Source organism: Neovison vison, chromosome 11, assembly GCF_020171115.1.
Source record: "Neovison vison isolate M4711 chromosome 11, ASM_NN_V1, whole genome shotgun sequence".
Taxonomy (NCBI): domain Eukaryota; kingdom Metazoa; phylum Chordata; class Mammalia; order Carnivora; family Mustelidae; genus Neogale; species Neogale vison.
The window spans coordinates 19,765,223-19,779,792 of NC_058101.1; positions in this window are offsets into that span (position 1 = coordinate 19,765,223).

A 14,570-nucleotide genomic window follows, 5' to 3' on the forward strand; every position below is an offset into this window, starting at 1 on the left:
CCTCTGAACCTGCTTCCACAAATGCACAAGGTCTGATCGTTACAACACATTTCAGTCTGTATCATTGAGAGTGCTTCTCTTTCTCTCTGTGTCAAGTGCTTCTCCTTCTCTCTGTGTCTCTGTGACAAAAGCTTTTATATCCAACTCTTTAGCTACCAGTCCCATGAAGATACTTGTTTTTCTTTCATCTATATTAAAAATGAAATAATTCATAGTCCAGTTTTACATGTACAGCTAGATACATAAATAAAATGAAAGAGGGTGCACATACAGACAGGATCTTAATTTAAAATAAAATCAAATCTTTCTGTGCTAAGAGGTACTGCTTCAAAGCTCTATGAGGAGGATTATCCTTTTTTAGAGAGGCAATCCAGGCACATGCCAGGACCAAGTTTAGAAGAAACACTCTCCACAGGACACTGGAAAAATATTGCTTTGTTTTTGTGAAAGGTAAATTTCTTTGGACTATATTATTAGACTCTATATTATTGAGGAAACCACTGTTACTTTCTCATGGGAGCAAAATTATTCAGGATCTCCTAGGGTTTTGTTTTAGCGCAAGGAAAAAATTGGGGGTTGACATTTGAGTCATCAGCACCTTTCATTATTGATTACCCTAGGCTGAGTCATGAAACTGCTATCCTTTCGATGATTCTGTCCCCACCATTGGTCCACTGATGGGTGACCAGGTAATTCAAGGATCCGTCACATAAATGGAGTAGCTGTTAGCCCATGAATGTCATGGTAGGAAGTAGGAAAGTCATCCCTCAATGTTGGACAACCCCTAAATGGTGGATGTTTGCACTTACATTTGCTTATGGTGCAATTATAACTTTTCTTAAAGATCATTACATTTTCTCTAACAAAGATGTTCTGCTTCAAAGACAGGTGCCCATCATTGGAAACATTTTCTAACATTGTGTACCTTGTTTATACAGAACTGTCCTATAGTTATCACATGTTTTATAGTTCTTTTTTTTTTCCCCCAAAATAGAGAATTAACATTTCATGCTGGCTTTTGCTAATATCTTACTTACTTACTTACAGTTTTTCTTCTCATTTATAAAATGTATTTAAAAGGGATGCCGGGGTGGCTCAGTCATTTGGGCGTCTGCTTCGGCTCAGGTCATAATCCCACGGTCCGGGGACTGAGTCCCACACTGGACTGCCTCCTCTGCAGGGAGTCTGCTTTCCCCTCTGGCTGCCTTGCCTGCCACTCCACTTGCTTATGCTCTCTTCTCTTTCTCTCTGACAAATAAATAAATAATCTTAAAAAATTAAAAAAGTATCCAAGAAATCAGTTTACTGATGCACAAGGTAATCAGCCTTAAATACTTATTTGATATTTAAAATAAAACCTATTGAAAGAAATCCAACAGAATAATGACCCTTTCCTTCTTTCTTATTTCTCTTCTCCACTTCACCCATCTTTCCTTCCTACCTCTCTGCTCCACTCTCTCTTTCTTTCTTCTGACTGTTACTAATTTCTTCTTTCTTCATAAGGAAAAAAAAAATTGTCATTTCTTTTTTTGCCACAATTTTTTTAATGGAAAACTTCTTTTGTTCTCAATTTTAAGCTAAGAATTTCTTGTTTAAACTAACAGTATTGGTAAATTTCTTGTTTCTATCCAAATTCCTTAACTATGAAATTGACTTCCTATTGAAAAAGAAGATTATGTGAACCCTCAAAATAATGATAAAATGTAATACATCTGTCAGAGCATGCTAATTTATAATTAGTATAATAAGTAGCATCTCTCTTTTTACTTAACTTAACTTAAATTAACTCTTTTTACTTAACTTCTGTTTTAGTTTCCTCACTTGTACAATGGGGATAAAATTTGAGGACACATTTAAAAAGATACCTAGGAAATTGGCATTACATAATTAGTTAATTTAAAATAAATCATGTAATTTTACTGTAGCCAAAAGATGATAATAGCTTATTTATATCTTTCTACCATGTTTCTGACTGAATTGTAAATATTCTTTTTTTTTTGAAAATTTTTTTGAATTGTAAATATTCTTATCACTGAGGTGTGTTGATTGACTTGGGAGCAAAACACTCAACGATTTAAAATTAGCCATTTGTTATTTATTTAGGCTCTTTCTACTTATCTTTTATTCCCAGCAGGTAGGGACTTAACAAATCAATACATTTCAAGCATATTTTACATTCCTTTTTTATATTTTTAAGTATTCATATTTTTTAAAAAATAGACATGATATATGTTGAAATATTTTTCTCCTCAAAGCTTCAAATTTATCTTAGAGTCTTATTAATACAGTGTCTATTGATAATTCAATGAAACAGATGGATCCCTTAAATTAGAAAGAATAGACTTTTCAGAATCTGCAAACATATTTCTCAATATATAAAGTGGAGCAATTACATAACATAATTTTAGAAATAAATTTTGAAGGTAATTCTGATTTGCCTTTGTAACGAACAATTACTTAGAATCAGCCAACTGTATTTACAGTGCATTAATTTTTCCTTCATTATATAACTCATTCTATTAATGTATAAATGGAATATGCTTACGTCCTAGTTCTACTTCCTGTTTAGATAGGCCAAAATAAGGATGATGTCATACTGAGAAATACATATGCTTTCTCTTCTATTCATCCTTTTTCCAAGTAACTAACAATCTATTCCATAAGCTGAGATAGTGAACTAATTTCTCTCACAGTTAACCCGTGAGTATTGTTTTCTCCGATCTCCACTGTCAGTGGCTCTCATTAATTACTGTTTGGAAAGGCATTGACTAAGAAACCAATTATTTTTCTGAAGAAAAAATTTGCAACAGAAAGTAGTACCTCATTTGCTGAGAACTATTCTTCATGTCATGCTCATTATCAAATAACTGGAATTTCTTTAAAGTGTTGTGTTAATTTGGTTATGGAAAGTTTTACCATATTTTAGGCCAGATGGATTTTTCTTCTCCCTTATCTATTTTTCCTCCAAATTAAATACTATTTTCTACATTTTTTAAATTTTGTACAAACTTGTCTCATATTTATGGATTTTGTTTGAATTAATGTTGTTCATGAAATAAAATATCCCTGGGATTTGTCTTACACTGAATAAGTTAGTTTGTTCATAATCAAAATAGACTTAATTTGTTCTTATCCCTTAGCCTTTGTTGGATGCTAGGCTTCCTTCAACTACTTGAGTGCTGGCTTTTTTTCTATGAAATTCATGTGCCTGCTGAGGTTTCATATACTAGCAAAAAGAGAAAAAAAATATATATATAATGGATTTTCTAACATTTGCAGCTCTATGATTTTAATATGTTATATCTGCCTTGTAGACCATGCAAAGGTATATTGGATATTGAAGAATTCAGGGATCACAGGTGTCACACTCAGAAGTAATTAGAAATTTAAATAGTCATAAAGAATGATAAGAAAAATACTTAGAATCATGTATCTGTTTTGCCTACAAAAAGATATCAAAAAAGATATCAAAACATTATGAAAAGGGGGACGCCTGGGTGGCTCAGTTGGTTAAGCAGCTGCCTTCGGCTCAGGTCATGATCCCAGCGTCCTGGGATCGAGTCCCACATCGGGCTCCTTGCTCAGCAGGGAGCCTGCTTTTCCCTCTGCCTCTGCCTGCCATTCTGTCTGCCTGTGCTCCCTCTCTCCCTCTCTCTCTCTGATAAATAAATAAAATCTTTAAAAAAAATTATGAAAAGGTTGGCAGCAAGTTTTTTTTTTCTTTTACTATCTTTACTGAGATCAAAATAACAAGTAGCTACATATGACAGAACGATATGTGAGGTACAAGAAGACATTTCCATCCCAAATCAGGATCTTTTTGCACATGACATTATGCTAGCTACAGCTACTCGACTTCCCAGTTTTTATTTTCATGTTAGTGACTTTTCCGAAGACACGACATTTGATTTATTTCTGTCTTATATCCTGTTTTTCTTTTTATATGTAATGCCTTTGTGGATTACTTTGCTTCTTGTACCTTACATCCCAACTAGTCTCCAGCATCGGTGATCATGATGAAAACATTTGGATGAGTAAATTCTGTGACATGTCTCATGATGAGATTCTGGAAGGAACCAAATTTCTTCTTCAAACTCCTTTCATTAAGAAATATTTTCCAAGAGGTGCTTTGTCTTGCCCAAAGGTATGTAGGGGCTAGGAGCAGAGGCAGGTGTGGAACGTAGCTGGTCCTCGACCTGTTGCAAATGTTTCTCTATTTCCCACAATTATGACCGTGTGCTTCACTCCTGTGCCAGACTTTCCTTTGGTGTTGGCAGTGGTGCTTTGCCTCACTGGCTTTCAGTCAGCCGTCAGGGAGCAGCAGCTGTCTCAAAACGTATCCGTCTCATCGTTTCTGTCCTGTCAGCGGCTAACTTTCCCATTTCACTCTGTTATAATTTTTCAGGTCCTTTGCAGCATTCTGTGAATGCAGGGATAGTTGCACACTATGGGAGAAGTCCTGAGAGGAAAAGTTCATGGTTCAATATGCAACCCAAAGAGATATTTGTCCCAAGCAGTCAAACAAACAGGCTGACTCAGATCTAAGGCACAGGGACTAAAAGTGAGCTCGACTGAATAGGTAAGTAACTTGGATTTTTAGAAAAGAGTTGTGATACTCCAGGCTGGAGATATTTGTGGAAAGGTACAATGCTTTGTCAGGAAGCTATTCTGGTTTGCTCTGAACCCTACTAATCACCTCTGATGCAGACTTCACATTGACTTCAAAGGAACATTGGCTTGGGTGGGTAAGAGTGCGGAGAAAAAGGAAAAAGAAGTCCGTGGTGGTTGAAAGTCACATTAATCCTCCTTGATGATTCAGTTCGCCAAGTCAAAGGACAAAACAACAAGGGGAAATGCTTTAAAATAAATGGAAATAAATGTGGGAATAAAATAGGGACATGAAACGAACAAAATGTCTCTTTGGTCAGTGGTTTCTATTTTGTGAATTCTTGTCCTATTTTCAGTGTGTGTTACTTCTAAAGCTTAGTAAGTGTCCTTTCTTTGAGCTTCACATAATACAGAAAGGGAAGGGCAAAAGGTTTGTCCAACATAATACCCATGTGTGTTAAGTGTCACCTACTCTGAGTAGTTATATTATATTAGAAAAATTGTTTCTTTGTTCTTCATAATAAGATTAAACAGTTCTGGGCTATGTATTTAATTTTAGCTCACTTTATTTCTTTATGAATGCCTTAGTTAATTATAGTAATAGATATTAACTGCAGATAGCCACTGAAAACATGACTAATTTTATGTCTTTTATTTTCAAATACATATATTTGAAATACATTTATTTGTGTATATGTGTGTATATATATGTGCATGTATACATATACACATACATATGTGCACACATAGATATATTCCAACTGGAAGAAATTTCTCTTGTCAATAATCTGATTTACAGAGGACATAGAATTTATATAAATTGAATTATACTGTAGCCAAATTGCCTTTAACATACATATACTCTTTATGTTTATTACCTTGTGCAATATGTATTTTAAATTTAGATTATAAGGACTCGGGATTCTGTGATATGTAGTAAATTACTTGATCACAATTTAATTTCCTTAGGCAAGAATCACCATCATCTTTCCACAGATCTCACACATTAAATTCTTCTTTCAAAACAAATTAGTACAATTTAGACACACTCTGAAAAAGTTTTTAAAAAGCAAGGTGCTAATCACAATTTTCTACCAATTACAACTATTATGTTATCACAATGAGCTTACTGGTTAGAATATACCAATTTTTGAAAAACTGTATTGGAATACATATTGCCTTCCTTCAAAATTATGCTACCATTGTAAGAAAATTATCAGCATGGGATTATAACCTTCAGGTTTCTAAAATCTGCCTCTTTATTAAAACTATTCTGATAGAAAAATTTACATTTTGTTTTTTCTCAACATAATGAAAAAAAGACCCTTTCATTTGTTATTTTTCCCAGCAGTATTGAGGTGTAATTATTGTATAAGATTGTATAAGTTTAAGGAATACAACATGATAATTTGATACAGTATATATGGGGAAATAATTTCCACAGTAGGGTTTGTTAACAACTCCATCACATCAACATAATTATTTTCTGTGTGTGTGTGTGTGTGTGTGTGTGTGTGTCTGTGTCTGTGTGTGGTGTGTGGTGGAAACATATACTATCTAATCTCTTAGCACCTTTCAGGCATATACTACATTATTCTTAACTATAGTCAACATGCTGTACATTAGATCCCCAGAACTTATTCATCTTATTACTGGAAATGTGTATCTTTTGACCAACACTTCCCCCAATTCTCAGCTCCTAGTAATGACAATTCTAACCTGTTACTCTGAGTTTGGTCTTTTTAGATTTCACATGTAAGTGAGATTAGACAATATTTGTCTTTCTCTGAATGACTTATTTCACTTAGTGTAATGCCCTCAAGTTCCATCCATGTTGCTGCTAATGGCAGGATTTCTTTATTTCTCAGGCTGAAAAATATTCCATCATATATATTCACACACACACACACACACACACACACACACACGCATACCACATCTTTTTGTCATTCTTCTGCAGACAGACACAGTTTGTTTTAATATCTTGCATTGTGAATAATACTTCAATGAACATAGGTTACAAATACCTCTTCATGAGAATGATTCCATTTCCATTAGATATATACCCAGAAGTGGGATTGGTAGATCATATGGTAGTTCTATTTTTAATTTTTGGAGGAAACTCCATTCCCAACAACAGTGTGCAAAAAGTTCTCTTTTCTCCCCATTCTCATCAATACCGGTTATCGCCTGTCTTTTGATAATAGCCATTTCTAATAGGTCTGAAGTGATATCTCATTCTGATTTTGATTTACATTTCCCTGATGATTATTGATGTTGAACACTTTCTCATGTACCTATTATATGTCCTATTTGTAAAAATGTCTATTCAGGTACTCTGCCCGTTTTTAAATCAGATTTTTCTTTTTTGTATTGAGTTGTATGAGGTTCCTTATGTATTTTTTTCTAATACATTTTGGATACAATCTCTTTATCAGTTGATGGTTTGCAATTTTTTTTCCTGTTTCAGAGGTCATCTTTTCATTTTGTTGATCGTTTTGCAGTGCATAAGCTTTTCAGTTGGCTATAGTTACATATATTTATTTTTGCTTTTGTTACTTGTGCTTTGGGCCTCAAAACCAAAAAATCATCGCCAAGACCAATGTTAGGAGCTTTCTCCCTGTTTTCTTCTAGGGCTCTTATGGTTTCAGGTCTTATGTTTAACTTTTAATTAATCTTGGGTTTATTTTTTGTGAGTGGTGTAAGAATGGAGGTCAAATTTCATTCTTTTGTATGTTATTCTAGTTTCCCAGCATCACTTATTGAAGACACTATCTTTTTCCCTTTGAGTGTTCTTGGTTCCTTTGTCAAATATTAATTTACTGTATACACTAGGGTTTACTTCTGGGCTCTTGATTCTGTTCCATTGATCTACTCATCTGTTTTCATGTCAGTATCACATTTTTATTTATTATTATACCTTTGTAATAGAGTTTGAAGTCAAGAAGTGTAATGCCTCCAGCTTTGTTTTTCTTGCAATAGCTTTGGCTATTTAGGGTCTTCTGTGGTTCCATATAAATTTTAGGATTAATCTTACTATTTCTTTAAAAAAAATGCCATTAGAATTGTGGTAGAGATTTCACTGAATCTAGAAAAGGTTTTGAGTGATATGGACATTTTAACAATATACTTTCATCTGATCCGTGAACACAGGACATTTTTCCATTTATTTTTGTCTTCATCAATTCCATTCATCAATATCTTATTATTTCTACTATACAGATCTTTTACCTCCTGTTAAATAATATATAATATACTTTTCCCTGACTTTCTGTAGGGTATTGTGAACATTTTGATTTTAGAATTCCATTCTGATTTATCTCTACTATTTTTAAGTGTTTCTCTTTATATAACCTGCTTAATGGTTGTTCTGGATTTTTTTTGTACAAATACAATTTTTATTATTATAATTTATATCTCTGTCACTAGCATCATTACTTTTCAACTTCAAATCATGTGTAGAAAATTATATCTCCTTATTTTTTGTTTATTAAAAAGTTGATTTAACATATTCTCTACATATATTAGAACCAAATTGGATGGTGCTATTATTTTTTGCTTCAAACATAATTTAGGAGACTTGATAGAAGGAAAGTCTATTGTAATTATTCATATTTTTGCTTACTCTCTTCTTCCTTCTTTCCTGATATTCCAAGATTCTTTCTTTGATTGTTTCCTTTCCGTTTAGATAACTTCCCTTAGCCATTCTATTAGGGTGTATCTGTTAGCAATAAATTTTCTTAGTTTTCATTCATCTGGGAATGTTTTGACTTCCTTTTCATTCCCAAAGGATATTTATGCTGGACATTGGATATTGGGTTGGTAGTATTTTCCTTCTGTACATGACACATAATGTGTCACTTTCTTTAGCCTTCATGGTTTCCAAAGAGAAATCAGTATTATTTGAAATGTTGTTCCCATATAATATGATTATTTTCTCTTGCTACTTTTAAGATTTTTTCCTTTCTTACTTTTAAGAAATTTTGACTTTGACTATGAACATGTCTTGATGTGGATTTCTTCCAGCTACTGAATTTGGTGTAAACTTTGCTTCTTATATCTGTACATTAATATCATTTGCCAAATTTGTAAACATTTCAGTTATTAGTTTTTAAAGTGCTTTTTCAGACTTACCTTTTTTCTTCCCCTTCACGACTTCAATGATGTGAATTTTTAAATCATTTTCATAGTTCCCTAGGTTCCAGAGTCTCTGGTCATTTATTTTTTAGTTCTATTTTCTTTCCATTCATTAACTGAGAAATTGTCATCATTCTTTAATTTTACTGATTCTTTCTTTTATTTTCTTCATTGTTCACATGAGCTCATATGTTTTTTAATCTCTCCTTTTTCAACTTTAACATTTTCACTGGGTTCTTCTTTATATATTGTCTTTCTTTCCTCAATTTTTTATTCATATTCTTATGTTCAATGTTTTGTTTTAAGCATGTTTCAAATTTCTCTTTGAAGAATATTTAAGGCAGCTGCTTTAAAATCTTTGTCAGATAATTCTAAAATCTCTTTCATCTTGGTGTTGACATCAATTCCCTGTCTTTTTTTCTTTTTAATTTAGTCATATCTCTCTGATTCTTGATAAGACAAGTGATTTTTTTATTGACACTTTGACACAAAGTGCCCCTACCACAACTTTTTTCGTTCCTCAGTCAGGATCCACTGATATCTGAGGATAAGGTTCCTCATTACTACTTGGTATATGTAAGATTTCTGGCTCTCACTAGATATCCAATAAAATCTCTGGCTGGGAGAGTAAGAGTGTCTCATTACTGATCCATGGTTACCACTGACACCATAGTTAGAAAGTGGCCTCATTTCTGGGTGGTGATATTGAAAGCTCTGACTCTGCACAAGATCTTCTCTTACACTGCCTCAGAGGGGAGTAGGAGGTACAACTTGTTATTCCCTGGTGGTGGGTAAATCCAGACTCCCCTTGTCAGATCTACTGATACCTTAGGCCTTGTGGGAATAAAAGTCCTGACTCTCTAATTGTTTTTTTCTGACACCACTCTACTGTGGACAGGAGGGTTTGGGATGATATATTAGTCAGGATTCTCCAGAGAAACATAACCAAGAGTATATATGCAAATATGTATATAAATATATACATATTTCCTCAGTATATCTCATACATATCGTGTGTGTGTGTGTGTGTGTGTATGAAGAGATTTATTATAAGACATTGGCTCATATAGTAATAGAGGTTAAGAAGTCTCAAGTTTTAGAGTCAAAAAGCTGGAGGCCCAAAAGAGCTAATGATGTAGGTCCAATCTGAGTCTGAGGACCTGAGGACCTGAGAACCAAGAGAGTTGATGGTGTATTTACTGTTCAAAGACAGGCAGACTTGTGACCCAGAAGTCCATGTTTTAGTGTGAGTCTGAAGGCAGGAAGATACTGATATTGCAGCTCGAAATCAGTCAGGCAGGAGACGGTCCCTCTTACTCACAGGAAGGTCGGGCTTTTTGTTCTGTTCAGGCTTTCAGCTGGATGAAAGAGGCCATTCACATTGGAGAGAGCATCGTGCTTTACACAGTCCACCAATTCAAATAGGAAGATCATCCAGAAACGACCTCACAGACCAGATACACCCAGAATAATACTTGACCAAATGTCTGGGCACCCATGGCCAATCAAGTTGATAAAATTAGCTTTCATAGGTGCTTTATTATAACTGGCAGGAGCTGAAGTCGAGGCTTCCCACACAGCTCTGACAACACAGGCTGAGGTGGTGCCATGGTTTAAAAAATTAAAAAAAAAAAATGCTTGTGGTGTTTGGCAATAAGAAAGCACTTACTGTCTCAAAGTTTTTCTGTCCTTTTAGGCTGCTCACTTCTTATTTCTTTGGCTAGAAAAAGGCCTTTGCTGAGGAACTTACTGTTTGTGACTGCCATTGTTTCCTGGGGGCTGACATCTTTGGCTCCAAGTCTGAGATGTATGGAGCAGAAAGAAAACTGAAGGACATACCCCCATGTGATAACACGGACCTCAAACTTCCCATCCAGTCTGCCTTTTTCTCTCCCCCTTCGAAAGTCTATGTTTGCTTTATACATAGTGCTGAAGATTTTAGGATTACTTAGTTGGAAGAACAGAGAAAAGTGAATCTCCCACATCTTCCTGAGAGCAGAGCACATGAGAAGTAAATTTTTAAAAGCTTCAAGATTGTGATCCAATCTACGCATCGCAAGGTCAAGAAGCAGCCTGGCAATTATCACACACAAGTTTCTAAGCTAGTATTTCATCCTGAATTTTGGCTATGTTTTTGATTACATTGACTAGACATTTGCCAAATTATCAATTCATACTGTGCTTTGTAGACATTGTCTTTAAAAATCACTTCAAATACACAAATGCTGGTCTCCAGTATTCATGGGACATAACATTTTTTTCTCATCTCTGTTCCTATGAGGCATACAGAAACATATTTGAAGTCAATTGCAGAAGGTTGTTCTGCTTACATGTAAAAGCCATTCAAGAAATAGACCTTTTGGGAATTGAAACGATCTAGGCTATGCTGTTTAAAGCCTTAGGGGGAATGTGTTTCTATGCTTTCATTTAAAATCCTTGAAATAAATGAAAATGTTTCAAGCATAATTTTTTCAAGATATATTCTCTTCTTTTGAATGTTCCCATGTTTTTACAGTGCATCATCTCTTAGCTACAATTTTCTCTGCAACAGTGCTGACTACATTTTTAAAAAGGTCAGAAGAATATAGTTATCAAATGAATAGTTTAACTGAGCCTGAAGATTTAGAACTCCATTTACAAATATTTAACTTTTATATCTAGTTGTAGTTTAAATTAGGATGCAGTTTATGCCAGTGCTATCCCTCAAAAGGGTGAATTCATAATAAAACATGTTTTAAATATGATATTTGAATACATAATACATAGGACTATTATAACATATGATGATAAGATGATTTTATAATAAATGCATGCTTATTATAAGATGACTATTTTATTTTAAATCAATGTCATATCTCATTGAACCATCTAATGAAGAAGTTGTAAAATGCTGAATTAAATTTTAATAAGTAGGAAAGTATCAGAAGATTAATTTACTATCCTGGATATATCCAAATATCACTTACTCTTAAATGCTTACTGCTAGAGATGAGACTCACAGAATATACACTTCTGTTTAGATTTATCATTGAGAGGAGCCTAAAATACCATTTGGTAAATATCATTAAAAGTCATTTAGAATTTATTGTATATGTTTCACTCTGAAGAAATTTCTTTCTAGCACTTGGGAAGGGAATTTGGTTTACATAGTTGCTTTTAGTTTGGCAATTCCCCTTCATTTATTGGGAACTTACTCTAAATTAGACACCTCAAATCATTTAATCCTTACAATCCCGTAATACACGTATAATTTCTGGGTGAAGAAACTAAGGCTCTGAATTAAGACAAGTCTCCAAAATTCTCTTTCATCACGGCACACAGTTGTTTCAGTTCACCTTTCACCTTTTTTATCCTGAATTTTGTATTCTAAATAATATTTCCGTTCATTGTCTGAGTTGTAATCATTTAAAATTTTTAACACAAAATGTCCAGCTTTATTTTCATATTCAAAATATTCTTTTTTTCATTTTGAAAAAAAAAATCATTATTTAATTTCATGTACTCAGATTGTTCTTTGCTCCCCAATTCTCATGATTACTCAGTGTGGAACATTGTTTTCCTTATACAATTATTTAGTAACAGTGACTTTATCTCTCCATTATAAAAAAAAAATGTATGTGTAGTTTTAATATATGTGAAATACCTATATAATTATAAAATATAGTTATACAGATGACAATTATATATATGTGTATATATACATATATATAACTTTTTAACAGTGCAGTAGAAATTAACATAGTTTTTGTGAGTTTTTTGGAGGGGTTACTTGAAGAATTTATTGTACCCAAAATAGGTGATACCGGATTAGGGATTCTCACTTTGAATTCAGATCAAATATTATTTGTCTAGAACTCCAAGAGAATCACAAAGCCTTACCCATGAAAATAGCTATGTGTTTATGTACACAGTTCATTTTTCTTTGAGCTTGATTTTAGGTTGATTTCCTATGTTCCTTGATTCATCTGAAATGTAGCATAAGCACATTCTCTTTCACTTGTCCACAGAGACTGTACTTAGTTTCCCTTTGATAATTTATGGACATATTTAGATTATTAGATTTAAAATTATGTTATTAATAAACATGCAGGACTTGATAATTCATCTAGTGAGTTTCTTTCTCTTCATTAAAGCCAGGTATGGTCTAGACAGACCTTCTTTTTCAAAGCTCATTTTGGTTTTCCTTGATGTGTTTTGACAGGGCATAAATCGACACCATGCCTTTCTGTGATATAGATTTTCCAACTTTATGTTACTGCTTAAGTTCTTCTTTTGCGGGCGCCTGGGTGGCACAGTGGGTTAAGCCTCTGCCTTCGGCTCAGGTCATGATCTCAGAGTCCTGCGATCGAGTCCCTCATCGGGCTCTCTGCTCAGCGGGGAGCCTGCTTCCCTCTCTCTCTCTCTGCCTGCCTCTCTGTCTACTTGTGATTTCTCTCTGTCAAATAAATAAATAAAATCTTTTAAAAAAAAAAAGTTCTTCTTTTGCAAATGGATAGCATCTGGAGATTCTAATATTACTGGACATTCCATTTTAATTATATTATAATTAGCACTTCCTTTCAAACCACCTAATATACTGTTTTAAAAATAAAGTGGTTTTTCATCATGAGATGTTTACTGACAAACAATTGAGAAGTAATTTCTTGGCAAGGTTTTAAAATAGGGAGGATTTTGCTGGTTGTCTCTTTTTCTCTGCTGTTTGAAATTTGTATATTTTTTCTATTTAATACTCTAGTCTTTCCTCCTTTACATTTAATTATACTGAAAGTTATTGATTATAATTCTTCTGATTAACAGCTGTTTACAAGATGATGTACAGAATTTTTATACTTGTCTTAGAGTAACAAACCATAAATACTTTTCACAAATTGACACTGAAAATGTGAGAACTACAAAATAATAATGCTGTGATATTATATTATCTAAATGTTTTCTAAAATCCAAAGCAATTGAAAAATTTAAAAAGGAGTTTATGATTAGAGAGAAGTAATCCTAGTGGCTACTATAAAAAAAATAGTGAAGATTGGGGAATGTGTAATAATAATTTCTGTTTACCTCTCAACTTCTGAATCAAAGACGTAAGACAGGAGTCAAACTTGTAGTGATAAGAAATTACGACATAAATCTATAGCTAAATATTTTCTAATATATACCTCCCTCACCTTTTTTTTATTATTTTATTTTATTTTATTTTTAAGATTTTATTTATTTGACAGACAGAGATGACAAGTAGGCAGAGAGGCAAGCAGAGAGAGAGGAGGAAGCAGAGAGCCCGATGCGGGGCTCGATCCCAGGACCCTGGGATCATGACGGGAGCCGAAGGCAGAGGCTTTAACCTACTGAGCCACCCAGGTGCCCCCCTTTTTTTTTTTTTAATTAAGTTGCTCTAATCAGCAAGGGGCATCCCCAGAGGGACAGAAAGCTTACTGAAATCAAGAGGAGAAAAAAAAAATGTGCATCCTAAAGATATGTGGACCTGAAAAATTCATAGAGAAAGCCTAGAAGGGCTGATTTACACAGATGCAGTTTATCCCCCATATTCAGTCATGCATCTAAGGTCTTCCGTGGGAAGCAGTGAGCCTTCCACAATATTCCCTCCATGCTTTTCCTTCTCAGGGAATTTAGCCAATGCCTTTCCCTTCTATGGGAAATAGAGGTGTGAGCAGTAATATATTCTAGCAAATAACATTTTAGGAATGTGATTAAAGTTTAAAAGGCCATTGATTTTATTTAAGCCCTTAATATAACATCAAACATATGTGTTATCTCCTCCTAGGTAATGTAATTTGCATTTTAAGATGACTTTTTTGACAATGACTTCTTAA